The following is an 18,750-nucleotide window of genomic DNA, read 5'->3' as shown; positions in this document are numbered from 1 at the left end:
CATAGGAATCAGGGGTGGCACCGGGCAGTACTGAATCCCCTCACACCTCTTTCACCATCATCAAATGCAAAAAACAATAACATTCAACAAGCAGCCATATGCTTAGATGCTGGATTAACAAATGCCATTCTATTTAGTAACAAATAAGATCCTTTCTTAAATGTGTTATAGGCCCTCTGCTCCTTCATAAACCTACCTAAAATAGATGCATCGCTCAACATCACCACACAAAGTACGAATAAACTACGACACATCTGAACCATTTGAGAAGTAACAAAAAAAGAACATCTCCTGCTCTGCTACTGTGGTTTTGAATTTTAACTTAAAGATAGAGTGGTAACTATGAGAGCTGACTATGTAACAAGGTCTGATACTGACAGCCCACAACATACCATACCATTCTGTACTGCAGAATGACATGCCATACGTGCTGTAGTATAGAATGACAGACCATGCCATACTATAGAATAACAGGTCATACGATAGAACGATATAGAATGACAGACCACCTAAAAAATAATTGGGAAAGTTAATAAATCCAGAAACGATGAGACATATTGGCTTTGCCAATGCTTGTTTTATTTGACTTTTCTGAAAACATTTGTAATGCTCTCATCTCCTACTGGATTATGAGTTGTCTTGTACAATTGTTAACAGGTTTGTTTTGGGCACAAAAGAAATATCAAATAATTATTAGGCACTATGCGGCCCTGCCAAGTACCACACATCATGAATAGACAAATCCATTTCAGTGGGGATGTGTGTTACTCACTGCACTGAAATGCAAAGCCACACATTTATAGCGCCTTCTCAGCTGTCAAGTCGAGCACCAGCTGCTAATTAGCACCACTCTCAGAAAGCTGGCAGCACGCGATCTGTGCTGCTTGCTGTAGGCTTGGGGTCTGGCTCAACTCTCTGCTGGCTTCAGATGTTACAATGTATTAACTTCACCCGCGGCGCCGCATTCAGATTCCCTGACTTCACATGATGACTCGAGTGAAGCAGCGTAGGCATGATTTGCCCAGGCCAATGGCTGCTTCCGACAGACACTGACTACACGCATCTATAGGCGTTGCGGGCCTTCCGTGGGCCGTGGCACGAGTAGGTGACACAGCAGTCTGTTTAAATGTGGCAGTGGGCACCGCATATTGTTGTGCTGCTCAGCCGCATTGTGACCATGGCAACAACCCGACCCAGACTGAGGCCACTGGCAGAGTTTTGGTGCTTTACATTCAGCAGGCAGCCTGTACAAGTCGTTGAGTCCTGGACTGCTGCCTCCATCAGTGGCATAACACAGGTCCCCTCAGCCCTTGCGGTGTGGGGGGCCCCCCAAGCTCCAGGGGGACCCCCTTAGCACAGTAGTCTGGCCGAGAGCTCCTGATTGATGCCAAAGGGGGCCCCTCCATCTACCTTGCAGGGGGGGGGCCCTCAAGTTGTTATGCCAGTGGCCTTTACCCACAGTCCAGGGCATGCAGGGGGGAAATGTCACAGCGTGCTATCATCAAAAGTCACAGGTGAGACGCCTTAACTCAGGTATGCCGATGGTAAACCCTGGCTAACCGTACCAGACATGCTATTGAAGAGGCTTGATTAATGCAACCATTCTTAGCTTGTCGAGTCTGAGTATGGCGTTATGGCCGGGCACACTGAGGACCCTAGATTTCCTTGTATAAACTTTACCAGAACTTTGGCAGTTAAATAAACAAAGAACACATATTATTTACATTGGGATTCATCAGTTTCTCTGAATTTTAAAAACAAATGGCTCATTAGGCTTCTAAAAAACATTGGGGCATATTCTCAAGGAACTATCGCCGAGTTATGAGCAGTTTATCGCAGCCAAACTCGCGATACATTTATCTCCCCATTCAGAAGCAAGTGCTAGCAGCAGACATAACCAGTTTACCGCCGATAGCAGCCTTAAAAAACATCGCCACTGACGACCCCGGCAACTATCGCTAATGAGATGCAGAGAAGGGGTTCCCGTGCCAAAAGCCGCGACAAGACCAATCCGCAACATTCCAATGACCAGAGCCACACCTGAAGAAGAACAGATGCCATGGAACCACTGAACATGCAGGCTGGACAAACAAGAGGGCCGCAACACCCACTGCCACCACCCCCAGGACCCCACCCCTGGACCCCACCACTGACACACCCCACCTCCCCCGGACTAAGACACTGCACATCAATGGCTCGAAAACATGAACAAAAGCACCTGCCTGATGTCGCACATTTGCAACAATCAACATACACTGTTGATCCTGAGTTATTCATTCACCATTCAAAGAACAAACAAAATGTCACATTCTAATTTGTCTCCAAACAACTATTGTGAAGAGTCATGGCGGGGCATCCCTGGACAATGTCTGACTCACAGCCTGCAAGACAATATCTAAAATAAGAAGGTGTGTCAGGCACTCATCAAAGGACAGGGAGAGAAAGAAAGAGAGAGAAAGAAAGAGAGAGAAAGAAAGGGAGAGAAAGAGAGAGAAAGAGAGAGACTGAACATGGAGCGCAAGGCCAGTCGGGCCCTTGGCTCATGTAAACATGCCAACAGCTATGTGTGTCTCAAAATGTGTGTACCCCAAATCACAGTCCTGGCATCAAAGTCAGCGCGAAGGCCACATCACATTTCAGAAATGCAAGCAGTAGTCAGACTAAAATTAGGTATGAAAGCTTCTTTGTCTCAATACAGGAGCGGAAGGCCAACCAAACCCCCGACCTTGGTCCTGAATGCGACTGGCACACCCAGCGTGTGATACCATACCAGCCCCCAACGACTCCCAGATCATGAACTCTGGTAATGAAAATCCAACGTGTCCACACCCCACACACACTTGATCCTGCACGAGCTACACCGGCAAGGGATGCCCTTGACACATTGGTTAAAAACTACCCATACGTACAAACACACACACACAACTCATTGCCCTGAGCTGTGGCATATCGTCCACAGAACTGCTGCCTTTCTGAGGAGTGCCGGTGCTACGAGACCAACAAACGCAATGGCAGGCATTCTCGGGCACATGCACAACCCCTGTCATGTGGAACTGTACCGTGCATGAATGCTGCATCTGTTAGGATCCCTGCCAATGGCAGTGTTGCGAATCAGTTTCCGTCTGAGTTTCCGTCTTGCCTACATCACCTGCATCCAGCCCTGGTTCCACTGTCGATCATGCACATTTGACTGGCCCATGGAGATCTGTCTATCCAATGCAACGTAGCTGAATTGCATTATGACCTGACAGTGTGTCCCCTGTTGGCCCACGGACAGGAGTGTCACTGGTATACCCGTTCATGGGATGCACTGATCTTTGGCGTATGTGGCAGTTGTGCATGGGAGATTGCACAACTCCTCGTGTGCAGTGACCACATTGATGTGCTCCCCCATTGGACTGTGTTGCGGATTGGGGAAACGGCGTGGAGGCATGAATCCTCTGTAGCGATTGGCTGGCCACTGAGGGGATTGCGTCCGGTGTCTTGGAAGCCAAGACTCACGGCTTGGTGCATTGTGCTTGCAATTTTGAAAAAAGTGCCAACTTCTGTGGAAAGACAGTGGCTGGTTATCATGGATGGTGTGATGTGCCAAAACCATGTTACTTCCTTGAAGAGTCTTGCCCAATTTAGGGCTGCTGTCAAAGCTGCAAGGTGTGGTTCAGGTTTACCATATTCAGGGCAGTGCCCTAGCCTTACTCGGACCACTGATTTGAAGTCTACAGCGGGTAGCAGGATGTTCAGCTGGTATTATGCGGTCTAATTATATTTATGGAAGGTACAAAGGGGCATATTACCAACAACTAGCGATAATTTTTGTCTCTAACTTGTTTAGAGACAAAAATTATCGCCGCACATCGGCGATTTTTATCGCAGATAAACCTTGCTATTAGCAAGGTTTATCGCAAATGCGATAAAAAACGGCCGCAATGCATGAAAATCGCTGAAAAGTCAGCGATATTCATGCATTATCGAGCAAATGCTCTTAGCCATGTTATCCACCTCCCATTGGATAACATGGTGAAGAACTGCTCAGGGCAGGTGTTAGCTTTTGGAGATATTCGCGCTTAGCGCGAATATCTCCAAAAGTTGGTAATAAGAGATAGCGATGTTAGCGACTGTTTCCAGTCGCTAACATCTTGGCACGCCCACTTTGCATGTCATTAGTGATAAATATCACTGACATGCAAAGCGGGGCCCAAGATGGTCGCTATCTCCTATTAGCTGTCACTAACTGGTGTTAGCGACAGCTTGGTAATAGGAGATAATTTTATCTCCGCTTTCTTGGCTTTTAAAGCCAAAAAAGCGGAGATAAACCCCCTTGATAATATGCCCCAAAGTTTTCATGTTTTGTCACAGGTGAAGTCAAGAGATCTGATACATCTGATGATTTTAAGTTTGCATTCGAATCTGATAAGTGAATCAAGCCTACATTGGACAGGGATTGAGGTCTGTGGAGGGGAAATGGGGGTAAAATTCACCTGACTCCCACTATATGTACATTGAATAGAATTCAGTGGCGGCTCCTCCGCTAAGGTGGAAGAGCATCGCCCCACTGCTTTTAACCAGTGTAAATAAAGGAAACATACAATGATAATAACAAAGGGGCATATTACCAAGCAATAGCGATAATTATCGCTATTGCTTGGTTGGAGACAAAAATTTACCGCTGCGCTGCGGCGATTTTTATCGCAGATAAACCTTGGTATTACCAAGGTTTATCGCAAATGTGATAAAAAACGGCCGCAATGCATGAATATCGCTGAAAAGTCCGCGATATTCATGCATTACCGAGCTAATGCTCTTAGCCATGTTATCCACCTCCCATTGGATAACATGGCTAAGAACTGCTCAGGGCAGGTGTTAGCTTTTGGAGATATTCGCGCTTAGCGCGAATATCTCCAAAAGTTGGTAATAGGAGATAGCGATGTTAGCGACTGTTTCCAGTGGCTAACATCTTGGCACGCCCACTTTGTATGTCATTAGTGATAAATATCACTGACATGCAAAGTGGGGCCCAAGATGGTCGCTATCTCCTACTAGCTGTCGCTAACTGGTGTTAGCGACAGCTAGGTAATAGGGAGATAATTTTATCTCCGCTTTCTTGGCTTTTAAAGCCAAAAAAGCGGAGATAAACCCCCTTGATAATATGCCCCAAAGTTATTATCATTTTATGTTTCTGTGCTGCTTTGTGGGCGGGCGGTACAGCGGGGCTGCTCTGCTCTCAGGGCAGGGGAGGAGTGGTTTGCCTACTCTGAGGGGCAGATTTACAAGCCCCTTGCGACACTTTTGTGACGCAGCAGTGATGTAAAAAATGTGGACACTCACAATGTTACGCATCTAGGTGGACGCGTCACGTTGTAAAAGCCCTGCATCACAGTATACCTGCGTCATGTATAATGCATGCAGGGTGGGCGTTCCCATGCAGGAAAGCCTTGTAAAAGGGACGCAGTGAAATCTACAAGATTTAGAAATCTACAAGGGTATCGCAGGCTGGCACAGGGAAACTGACGCATCTCTACAGATGCGTCAGTTTCTTGTAAATCTGCCCCAAAGTGCGCAGTGACTGTTTGGCCGGCCCTCTGGTGCCGGCCAAAACAGTCATTCGCACTTCACATGTTCTCAATGCAGCCTGCATTACGGCCTACATGGCTCATGCCCCACCACCCCAGATTGGTGCCGGCGGCCCTGACAGAATTTAGAACTATTTTCGAAGTATGTTTTTGCACAATTTGAGATTTGCAACAGAGGGTTGGTTTGGACCGATACTTGTCATGTCTTGAGCTGAGTTTGAACTTGTACGACTTGGATAAACTGACTACAGATCCAGTAGGAATAGATGGCTCTCACAATGTACAAGGGCGCAGGACAACAAGTGGTCACTAGGAGACCCTAATAATCTCCGCCCAGCACCACGCTTTATATACACCGTGAGTGCAGTACCAGAGGCTGACACTAGGAGCCAGAGCCAGTAGAGTCCCGCACAGAGGGGCAGATTTACAAAAACTGGCGCATCCCCAGGGATGAGGCAGTTATTGTGTGCCATGCCGCCGCCACCATGGATGCGTCGCATTTACACTGCGGTGCACCGTGGGGCAAAACGGCACAGATGCGTGACGCATCTGTGCCGTAAAGGCGGCGCATTGCTGGAGTTGCGTCGCGAGTTGCGTCGCAAGCGCGATGCAGCTCCAGCAATGCTCTGGGAGGCTCTTTTCTCACAATGCTGCGTCAATCCTTACGCCTGCTTCAAGCAGGCGCAGGGTTTTGACGCAGCATGAGCCCAAAAGTGACTGAGTGAAATCTAGTAGAGTGATTCACTCAGCCACTTTTAGGAGGCGTTCCTGCGCCGGAACGCCCCACCCTGCGCAGGAACGCCTCCTTCTGGCGCAGGGCTTTCAACGTGACGCATCTCCCAGGTGCTTCACGTTGTAAATACCCCACACCCCACACAAAAGTGACGCAACGGCTGCGTAAAAGAGGTGCAATGCCGTACTCTGGTCACTATGATCCAGAAACATCTGTTTCTAATGATATAAAATTGCCTGTGACGCTGCTTGTTTGAACTGTAAGTGCTTGTTCTCTAATGTTAAGAAAACATTCTTCTCCTGCTGATTTAACGAGGATCTGGTCAGTCTTCACCCACAAAGATGCATTAATCAGTAGTTTGTCAACTGTTCTAATTTTGGCACTATCTTTAAGAAATACCGGCCGCTCATCATTGCCACACGGAGTGCAATGACAAAGCTAGGTATTCTGGTTTTGTTTGTTTAATATGTGTTTTTAATAGCTTTTCCGGTTCGCCCTATTAAAAATTACATGAAAATAACGGCGACTAAACTGATATAATGACATGAATGAATGTAATGCTATTTTACCAAAACATGTAAAAATATATACATATTTCTGATTTTCAATGCTGAAAAAGGCTGGTTTTACTTATTACAATGAAACGGAAGTGATTGTTGCTTTGCAGTGGATTCTGGGTATGCAAATAACCCCAAAACAGCTGTTTGTTGCCAGGCAGCCTGCCCTCTAGTGACAGTAGATTGTACTGCGACTGCCAATTGGCGAACACGTTTAATCCCCCCACATATTTTCTCTCTCTCTCTCTCTCTCTCTCTCTCACACACACACACACACATCTCACCCTCCCCCTTCGTGTCACCCACCCCCCTACCTCCGCATTTGCAATTCGAACGTTCTCGCATTTGTAAATTAAGTTATTTTCATATGTCTATTTAAAATGTTATTTTCCGTGTTAGGTAACAAAATAATATAATAGAAGTGCAAACATATAATGAGCTCATTATCTAATGTCTATTTCTTTTCCTTAGGTTATTTTTTATTGCAAAAAGTAAGTGAAGTAAAATGCTGCGTCTGGAATCACGTGTGTAATATTTAAACTTGTAAAAAGGGATGAATAATAAAAAAGTGAGAAGGTTGCGGACTGACCTGGCTCTTCGAACAGTAGCAGCAGCCCCCACCCCCCTAGCTCCCCAGTGCCTTGAGACCCTGAATACCTGGTGAAAAAACTCAAAAAAGCCGGCCAGACCAGGAACCTGAGAAATTCAAACTCCCTCCTACTCACCCCTCCATAAATTAGAAGAAAAAAACTGCGGATCGATCGCTCCAAATATCTGGAACTCCATTCCCCCTCACATCAGAACCATTTCCTCCTTTGTTAAATTCAAAAGCCAACTCAAAACTCTGTTCCTCATCCGCTCCCTAGGGAGTGGATAGCTCAAGGCAGCTAGCCGACATCAAGCTGTGCTCCAGCTCTAAGACTCCGAATAACCCTGCAGACAAATCTGTCCTGCACTACAATGTGTTGCTCTTCTACTGTGCGGTCTTCTATTACATGTCGCCCTTCTTTTTTGTATATGGTGACTATCTGCTATGTATCTGGTGATTATCTGCTATGTATCTGCTGTAAAGCGCTCCGATACCCTAGGGTCAGGCCAGCGCTATTGAATACTTCTTAAATAAAAAACAATGGACTCCTTGTTGTAATGGGTTGTGCTTTGCTGCTAAAGACAGTGAAATATAAATGAAGCTGTGCTCCACGGAGCTGATATTTGTGTGCAGGCCAAGGATCAGAATTCACTGGGGAGGTAAGCAGAAAAAACCCAATAATAATACCTACAGAGGCATCTGATTAGGATGGGTAATGTTTGGCAGCCTATTGGCAGCAGAACAGAGCTGGAATTGTTTGCATATACTTGCACAGTGCTGTGTTACTGGTTAAATGCCCACAAAGGTGGGAAGTGTGACCCTTTCATTTTTTAGGTTTCACCTGCACAGAGCTTTCGCTGTGCTTGTTAGGTTTTTCATGCACAGCGCTTGTGCTTGTGAAATCTATTGTTTTTAATATAAATCTTAAAAGGGACTTACATCGGGCCCCCGTCGCTTTCCTGGCTTTTCCTTGGTTCCTGTGCTTGGCACTTACTTTTTCTCCATTTCTGTTGGCTGTAGCATATTTTCCTGCATTTACCATTGCTTGTTCCTCATCTGCTTCTCTTATCAGTTTCCTGTAGTCGAAATACTGTTAACATCTTTTCATAAAGATTTGCCTGTTTTTGGCTTGTGTGATGCTTTAAATTAGTGGATTTATATAGCCCAATTTATCACTTAGAGAGATTAAGTGATTTGCTCAGAATCACAGGATGTTGCATGGCCGAGACTCAAACCAGGAACCCCAGGTCTTGAGTCAGCAGCTCTGGCAGCTGCGCCACACCCTTTTCACTCCTGTGATACTTGTCAGGGAGCTCTTTCCTTCGTTTCTTCATCCCTGGAGGTGATTGATTCGAAACAGCTTATTAGTCAGCATATAGGCGAAACCAATGCATTACCAAATCTTGGTTTCTTTTCTCATTTTCAGAATTGGTCTGCCCACGGGCTCATTAGCTCTCATTAGTGGATTTGACCCCTTGATAGACTTCATTCTCCAGAGCAAATGTCCCCTTACTCTTCAAGCCCCCTACCCCTCCACTCCCTGTACTTGCACTTGATTGGTCGTTGACAGCACTTTTGTCAGTTCCAGTATGGTTTCCAGCAGAGGAGCGTGGTCATGTGACACAAACACTGCTGAGCCTGCTGAATGGGGGAGTGAGGGATAGAGAGACTAGAAGCTGCTGCAGGGCACAAACCCACTGAGCCTCTTCTCCCAAGAAACGTTTACCAACTACAGGACTTCATTCTGTGATCTCGAACTTTCTTCTTCATAAAGTGTGTGATCTTCTAGTTGCATTGTTTACTAAAACAAAGCCAGCTCAGATAGCTCTGAGTAGTGAGCTGGGCATAAGAACCATTAAGTTTCACTTTCACCTCTTCACCCCCTCAGATGCTCTTACACATACATCCAGTTAATACGAGAGATAAAAAAAATCTGACGCTTGCATGAAGTGAGACAAATGAGCGTTACAATAACTTGCTGCTATATCCGAAAAGTGCACACTCTATAAAGTGCAAATATTAGAGCTCAGGTGGAAAGCCTCAGCTTGCCTCTTTTGAATGTTAAAGAGCTCCCTACCAGTGCTTTAAATGGAAATATAGAAGTGCTGGTACTCACTAGCTAGACTACCTGTTTGCTTCGGAGAAGTGCTGGTACTCTCCTGTGGAAGGTATCGCAGCAGTGCTGAGAAGTGCAGATACTCTCCCATTAAAGGTATCGCAGCAGTGATGAGAAGTGCAGGTACTCTCCCATTAAAGGTATTGTATCAGTGCTGAGAAGAGCAGGTGTTCTCCCGGAGAAGTACTGGTACTCTCCCATTAAAGGTATTGCAGCAGTGCTGAGAAGTGCAGGTACTCTCCCATTAAAGGTATTGCAGCAGCGCTGAGAAGTGAAGTGCTCTTCCAGAGAAGAACAGCAGTTCTCCCATTAAAGGTATTGCTAAGAAGTGTAGGTACTCTCCCAGTGAAGTACTACTTCCCCCCCATTAAACGTATTGCAGCAGTGCTAAGAAGTGAAGTACTCTCCCAAAGAAGAACAGCTGCTCTCCCATTAAAGGTATTGCAGAAGTTCTAAGAAGTGTAGGTACTCTCCCGGAGAAGTACTGGTACTCCCCCATTAAAGGTATGCAGCAGTGCTAAGCAGTGTAGGTACTCTCCCATTAAAGGTATTACAGCAGTGCTTAGAAGTGCAGGTACTCTCCCAGAGAAGTACCACTGCTCTATCATTACATGTATTGCAGCAGTGCTGAGAAATGCAGGCACTCAGTACCATACAGCACCTGCCCATTTAAAGCGCTATTCAGAAAAGGGGGTGGTGATGGACAGAGTATCTGAATTAAGCAGAACACTCATACCCAGTCAACAGTTCAGGGCTTGATCCATCACCGTTTTTTAGCTCACTACACCATTCCAGTTCAGAACCTGGCTATATGCAAATTAGTCTGTCCCTGGCCCAGTGCATCATGGGAACAGGGCAGACCAAACTACCAAGCCAATTCTTTACTGGAAAGGAAACAAGCTTCCGGGGACCGGTTTCTGGCATTTCAGCTGTCGTCGGCCCGGCTTGCTTGGATCCTAATGGTGCAGTGAGCAAGGGACTCACATCTGAGTCCCTTGCTCACTGCACTATCAGGATTCAAGCAAGCCGGGCTGAAGACGGCTGTAATGCCAGAAACCGGTCCCCGGAAGCTTGTTTCCTTTCCAGTAAAGAATTGGCTTGGTAGTTTGGTCTGCCCTGTTCCCATGATGCACTGGGCCAGGGACAGACAAATTTGCATATAGCCAGGTTCTGAACTGGGATGGTGCAGTGAGCTAAAAAACGGCGATGGATCAAGCCCTGATCTCTTGACTGGGTATGAGTGTTCTGTTTAACTCAGATGCTCTGTCCATCACCACCCCCTTTTCTGAATCGTTTTGGCCACTATAGGAGTGGCAGGGTATGCTCAGACATGAGTCCCTTGCTCACTGCACCATCAGGATTCAAGCAAGCCAGGCTGTAGACGGCTGTAATGCCCGAAACCGGTCCCCGGAAGCTTGTTTCCTTTCCAATAAAGAATTGGCTTGGTAGTTTGGTCTGCCCTGTTCCCATGATGCACTGGATTAGGGACAGACTAATTTGCATATAGCCAGGTTCTGAATTGGGATGGTGCAGTGAGCTAAAAAACAGTGATGGATCAAGCCCTGATCTCTTGACTGGGTATGAGTGTTCTGTTTAACTCAGATGCTCTGTCCATCACCACCCCCTTTTCTGAATCGTTTTGGCCACTATAGGAGTGGCAGGGTATGCTCAGACATGAGTCCCTTGCTCACTGCACCATCAGGATTCAAGCAAGCCGGGCTGAAGACGGCTGTAATGCCAGAAACCGGTCCCCGGAAGCTTGTTTCCTTTCCAGTAAAGAATTGGCTTGGTAGTTTGGTCTGCCCTGTTCCCATGATGCACTGGGCTAGGGACAGACTAATTTGCATATACCCAGGTTCTGAACTGGGATGGTGCAGTGAGCTAAAAAACAGTGATGGATCAAGCCCTGATCTCTTGACTGGGTATGAGTGTTCTGTTTAACTCAGATGCTCTGTCCATCACCACCCCCTTTTCTGAATCGTTTTGGCCACTATAGGAGTGGCAGGGTATGCTCAGACATGAGTCCCTTGCTCACTGCACCATCAGGATTCAAGCAAGCCGGGCTGAAGACGGCTGTAATGCCAGAAACCGGTCCCGGAAGTTTGTTTCCTTTCCAGTAAAGAATTGGCTTGGTAGTTTGGTCTGCTCTGTTCCTATGATGCACTGGGCCAGGGACAGACTAATTTGCATATAGCCAGGTTCTGACCTGGGATGGTGCAGTGAGCTAAAAAACGGTGATGGATCAAGCCCTGATCTCTTGACTGGGTATGAGTGTTCTGTTTAACTCAGATGCTCTGTCCATCACCACCCCCTTTTCTGAATCGTTTTGGCCACTATAGGAGTGGCAGGGTATGCTCAGACATGAGTCCCTTGCTCACTGCACCATCAGGATTCAAGCAAGCCGGGCGGAAGACGGCTGTAATGCCAGAAACCGGTCCCCGGAAGCTTGTTTCCTTTCCAGTAAAGAATTGGCTTGGTAGTTTGGTCTGCCCTGTTCCCATGATGCACTGGGCCAGGGACAGACTAATTTGCATATAGCCAGGTTCTGCACTGGGATGGTGCAGTGAGCTAAAAAACGGTGATGGATCAAGCCCTGATCTCTTGACTGGGTATGAGTGTTCTGTTTAACTCAGATGCTCTGTCCATCACCACCCCCTTTTTCTGAATCATTTAAAGTGCTAGCTCGTACAGGAGGACTGGGGCACTTCCATCCTCCCTGTAGGTTCCAGTGGATCTAGCCCACCTTAGGGGGCCCTACGTAATAGCCAACTACTTGTGCTTCAGAAAACTTTTGGAAACAACTTTAGAATTGTCTACGCCTGGCCACGCCCGCATTCGGTGCTGTAAAGCTGATGTTGGTCTAGGTCCAACCTACCGACAAGACCTTAAACTCACTTCACCTTCCTGAGCCATATTAGTAACTTAAGGGCCAGATGCTTTAATGCATTTTGTGATCACATACCCTGCAATTTGGTAATTCACAGGGTTTACGACAAGAACATTTGTTTTTTTTATATACTAAACCCATTAAGCGATTCGTAACCTGCTGCTGAATCGCTAAATGGACTTAGGAAACCATTTGGAATCACTGTTTTAGAAGGGTCATGATTTGAAATGTGCAGCAGGTGCAGTGGCACAGAGCTCAAACTTTATCATGACCTCCTCGAAACACCTAATATTGCTATATTTAATTTACTACTATACAGGCAGACACAATTGCAGTTATCTTGCAGTTTAAGGAGCTTGATTTGAATGGTCTAGCAGGTGCTGGGGCCAAAAGTTGTCATCAGAACTCCTCCAAACACATAATATTGGTATTACATCAATGAATTATATTATTTCCCACTTTCATTTCATTTTTCAAAAATTTTCTATTACTTACCTGCCTTATACCACTGGTAACAGTCAATATATTGCCTTTTTGTACATAAACAAGTCATAACACTTTAACAGACTTTCTGCAACTTATATTGTACAACTACTCCGCAAGCTACAACTTACAACAACAAAAACAGCTTATTATTAATCACATAGGTGAAACCGAATGCATTTACCAATGCTTGTTCAGACTTTCAGTTTAGCTGTCTTCGTACCGGTTCCGCTCAGCAGCCCTTTGCTGCCCGAGGTCAATTCCCACTACTGGATGCATTGGGTTTTGCCCCGCGGAGGTTAACGAGCTGTCTGTTGCTGGGAGAGGTTACCTCAGCAGTTAGTGGGCACACCATCCTCATTTACAGGCTGCTTCTTCAGCATAGAAATAAACATTGTAAAACACACATCTCAAAACAAGCACACCTCCCTATCACACAGCCAGAACTATAGATTTCCCTATCAGATGCACAGTTTAATCAGCCTGGTACACTACTGTCTGACTGGCATGCCTAAAGATACAAGATGATTTTTCATATGTGTGTCACACATTGTATGGTTTTGCACTATCTGGGACGTGCATATTTACATCCAGAAGCAAAGGGTCACCTCACACACCAAACAAGTCACATGACTTCCAACTTCCGCGTCACATGTTCTCCATAGAGCCTGGTGCCCGGATGTCGTCACTCAGGTGATAGCAGGTAGTGCACGTACATGTTGCAAATAACAGGAAAGGAAGAAAAGTGTCTAAAGTAGGACATGAGACATCAGATACTCAGCTGTAGAGAGGTACAGCACACTATTAACCCAATCAGAGCTCTGGACATAGACAGATTGGTTGAGGGCACCACAGACAGTTACAGAGTGGACAGATTAGACGTGAGATCATTGTTTGGAGATGCTTTTTATTTCCTTGCCTTAAAGGGACTTATAAATACATTTAAAGTGTGTGCCCTCTTCAGGTAGACCCGCATAGACGCCCATAAGCCACACTGGGTCAAGAGTTAAACAATGTCAACAGCTAAACAATGTGAATGAGCGCCAAACAGGATTAAATAGGTTGGTGGTTGTTGCACATGTTTGAGAGATGTGGGGGAATATTAACAAGGGCTTTATCTCTGCTTTTTTGGCTTTAAAAGCCAAAAAAGCAGAGATAAAACTAGAGCCCTATCAGCAACAGGGTGCAAACACGCACATTTGCATGTTAGCACCCTTTTACTCTACGCTTCCCCTTGCATCTCTAATGAGATGCAAAGGGGGCGTTCCAGAGTAAAATAATAGGAGAAATGTCGCTAAGCGACATTTCTCCTATTATCAAATATATCGCTAACCCTGTTAGCGATAAAAAAGCAGCCCTAGCCATGGTTAACGCTGCTTTTTTACGTCTGGTATTTTTCTGACTTAGCCATGATATCCTGTGTAAGGTGGATATCATGGCTATGTATGTCTATCCCTATCAGCAAGCTATCGCCATACCTTGTGGGATTATCGCTGTATTTCCAGCGATAATCTCACAATTGGCAGCTTGCGCTCTGATTTTTCTCGCTTTGGAGATAAGAGTTGTTGATAGCACGCTATCTCCGCAACAAAATTCAGAGTTGACCGGCGATAATTTTCCTAGCACTAGGTGCGCTTAGCGATAATTATCGCCAGGCCTCCTTAATATGCCCCGTGGATCTTTGTCTGATAACCTCACCTTCAAGATTAGCCAGCTAGATTATAAGCCTCCTTTGGAGTCTTTGATACAAACAGGGGAGTAGCTTCCATAGGTGCAGGAGGTACAGTGGCACCGGGACTCATGCAATGAGGAGCGAGAAGCTGCTTCCCAAATTTCGTAAACAATTTAAAACTTGGGGGCATATTACCAACGTTAAGCGATATTTATCGCTAACGATGCTTAGCAACGAATTTTTTAACGCTAAGCATCGTCAGAAAATATCGCAGATAAACCTTGCTATTATCAAGGTTTATCGCAAATGCGATAAAAAACGGCCGCAATGCATGAATATCGCTGAAAAGTCAGCGATATTCATGCATTACCGAGCTAATGCTCTTATCCATGTTATCCACCTCCCATTGGATAACATGGCTAAGAACTGCTCAGGGCAGGTGTTAGTTTTTGGAGATATTCGCGCTTAGCGCGAATATCTCCAAAAGTTGGTAATAGGAGATAGCGATGTTAGCGACTGTTTCCAGTCGCTAACATCTTGGCACGCCCACTTTGCATGTCATTAGTGATAAATATCACTGACATGCAAAGTGGGGCCCAAGATGGTCGCTATCTCCTACTAGCTGTCGCTAACTGGTGTTAGCGACAGCTAGGTAATAGGGAGATCATTTTATCTCCGCTTTCTTGGCTTTTAAAGCCAAAAAAGCGGAGATAAACCCCTTTGATAATATGCTCCTAGGTTGTTTAATCAACATTGCTAATGTCAGATCACTGCTGAGTTTCTGCCGGCTTGCGCTGGGAAACCCTTGTTGGGTAGCTGTGCGCATTATAAAAATAAATGAACATAACATAACATAACTCATGTGCCTCAGGGGCCCATTGAAACAAAATACAAACCTTAGGAACGGGTCCCAGTGGTAACATGCACATAAAGAACGCAAAGTTATGTAAAATAGGAAGATAGTGATTGTGTGCAAACAATTGAATAAACTTTATAAAAGCAAAGGGCAGCACTCATAAAATATACCCAGCCCTGATGTGAGAAATAATTGGTGCAGGCTGCAAATAAACTAAAAATTCACCAAAGCAAAACAAAAAGCAGCATAAATGTGGGCTGAAAATGAAGTGCCTGTTGCGTAGATTGGAATGTTTTTATTTAGGTTGCAAAAACGAAGCACTATTGGTTAATTTCTGTTTATGAAAGAGTGGTGCAGCAAGTTACCATGCTGCACTGTATCACATGGAAAATGCAGAAACGCGCCATCTGTAATACAACACAGCGAATGCATGTCCTTTCCCATGCGCTGGTGCACAATGGGCTGCCGATCGCCAGCGCAGGCACTTTCAACCTTGGTGCAAGGGTCCCTGCATTGCATGCAGGACTGTTGTTGTAAAGGAAGGGGCACCTTCATGCAGACAGAGTATCAGAGGAGGCATATTCCTGTCGATTGCAATACACGTAGGAAGAAACAAGGAGAAACAGAGATTTTCCTCCCCATTACACCTCTGAGAAGGCCTAACTTTTTGGCGTATTCCCAGGTTTACCTTTCCAGCACAAAATCTGTGCTAGACTCACACACCCACCTTTGAACTATTGCGCAAAGGTGTGCGTGTGGAGCTAGGCTGCAAAATTCTGCTCCGCACCTAGGAAGAAGGGAGGAGAATGCCATATCTTTAGATATGATGCTCTCCTGCTCTCTCCTCATCACGCAACGCACAACAGCACCTTTGGTTTCTGCGTTGCATTGTGTGACTTTTTCGAAAATCTAGGCCACAGTGGCAAAGTCAGTTTGTGATTTTAAATGTCAAGGTGCTTGGTAATTGATGGATGAATATCTGTGTACTGAATAGTTCTGTTAATATCTCCACAAGGCAAATCATAATCCAGTCGGAGATGGAAATGGCACAGCGATTTGTGGTCTGTCATCCTTTGCTCTGAAAAACTGCAGGGATGTCAGAGCAAAAAATCTAATAGAAAGCCCTGCCAAGCGTCACTAATCACTTGTTAGGGTAACACATATTAGGCGCAGACGTAGAAAGGTTTTGCATCCGGTTTGGGTAACTTTTTTAATGCAGACACAACTCAAAATCTTTTTTGAAATTTACAAACCAACGTTAATTGGTGTTTGCCTTGGTTTGTCAATAAAAGTAAACCAATTGTGAAGCGCGGCTTTGCATTTCTCTACGCCAAGGGGGCGTTCTATGGGTGCTACATGGGAATTCCTGTGCTAAAACCCATGGGGCCTTATTTATGAAGGACTTGCGCCGCCGGTGCGTCACTTTTAACATGGGAAAAAGTGACGCACCCGTGGCGCAATGCCTTCATAAATAAGGCCATGGTTTTTGACAGAAATCCCTTTCTACTAACAATAGTAGACAGTGATTTGCAGCCAGAAAGAATGCACCTTGAAAGCAGGCTGTAAAAGGGGAAATGTTTTCATTTCTCCTTTCTTTTCAGACTTTGCATGTGTTCTGCACGGTACAGCGCATGTACAACATAGGAAAAGTTTAAAAGTTGTCTAGGCACAGTAGTTTGTACTGGAAGGGATCCCTTTCAGTATAGAACCTCAGCTAGTCCCACACACTTAGGGCCCGATTCACAGAACTAACTTAAGACAAAATCCTAAACGTACTACTTTTGGTATTCACAGAAGTTAGGATTTTGTCTTAAGTTTGTCTTAAGACAGACTTAAGACAGACTTAAGACAAAATCCTAACTTAAGTCTGTCTTAAGTCTGTTTTAAGTCTGTCTTAAGACAAACTTAAGACAAAATCCTAACTTCTGTGAATACCAAAAGTACTACTTTTAGGATTTTGTCTTAAGTTAGTTCTGTGAATCGGGCCCTTAGGGCCCAATTCACAGAATGAACTTAAGACTCAATCCTAAACTTACTACTATTTTGGTATTCACAGAATGCACTTACTACTTTTGGTATTCACAGAATGAACTTACTACTTTTGGTATTCACAGAAGTTAGGATTTTGTCTTAAGTCTGTCTTAAGTCTGTCTTAAGTTTGTCTTAAGTCCGTCTTAAGTCTGTCTTAAGACTAATTTAAGACAAAATCCTAACTTCTGCTGCCTTCCGGGGCCGCTCCACTAGCCGACAGAAGTGCCCCCGCCGTTGGAGTCCCGCTCCGGAACTCCAAAATGCCAACACCAGCACTTGTTTTCCACTCACCGGCTCTCGCAGCACTTGGGCTCCTGCGGTGTCTGCGGCGGTGTCTCTGCTCCTCGGCCCGGGCGTCAGCGCCTCTAGGGTCTCCTGGTGCTTGGGCGGGTTCTTGCTGCATGCGGGGCTCTCCTCACTTCATGGGAGCCCTGCTTTGCTTCCCGCTCTGCCCGCGAGCCCAGCCATCAGCTTCTCTTCACCGGAGTGCGGGGTAGGCTCCCGTCCGCTTCTGGTCTCCTGGCGGCCCCGCCCACGTCCTCTGCGGGGTGTCCTGACTTCTGGCTAAGCCGGGGCTGCGGCGGTGAAGTTTTCGGGGGAAATGAGGGGTAGGCACCCTCTTTCCAGATTGATAAAAATGCGGGGTGGCACCCGTGAAATAAATATTAAAACGGGATGGGCTCCCATGAATGTAAGACAACGCAAACGCAGGGTGGGCACCTGCTCTGAAATAAAGCAACAAGGGGGGGATCCCCACGCCGGGGAATCCCTAGAGATAAGGATCACCGCACCAGCGGCGCAACGTGCTATTTTTGAGGCAGAGGCCAGCACTTCCCAGGTGCTGGCAGGCCACAGAAGTCCCAAAAGTCCAGGGACAAAGTCTAAAAAGGAATGGAGGCAGGAGGTGCAAAGGCTGGGCCCAGGGGCCAGCTCCCAGGGCCCTCCAGGCAGGGAGGCAGTCCACAGTGGCGGTCCTCCTGGCGCCCAGCAGCATCAGGCCCCCTCCAAGTTAGGACCAGGAAGAGAGAACATTTTGCAAGGGGTCACAGACCCTTTTTATACACATAAATCCTTTGTCTTAGGATGCAGGGTTAAGGGAAAAACCAGACGCAGCTGGTGTTGGAGCACTCCGTTGTGCTCAGCCCCTCTCCCCATTCACTGGACAGGCTAGGGACATCAGACACACCACAGGGGGCGGAGCCAGCATTGTGTACGGAAGGCCCAGCTCTATTCAGGTCCCAGGTGCACTCCTCCCA

The sequence above is a fragment of the Lissotriton helveticus genome, chromosome 1_1 (genome assembly GCF_964261635.1).
Source record: "Lissotriton helveticus chromosome 1_1, aLisHel1.1, whole genome shotgun sequence".
In the NCBI taxonomy this organism is placed as follows: Eukaryota; Metazoa; Chordata; class Amphibia; order Caudata; family Salamandridae; genus Lissotriton; species Lissotriton helveticus.
This window is presented reverse-complemented; position numbering follows the sequence as displayed.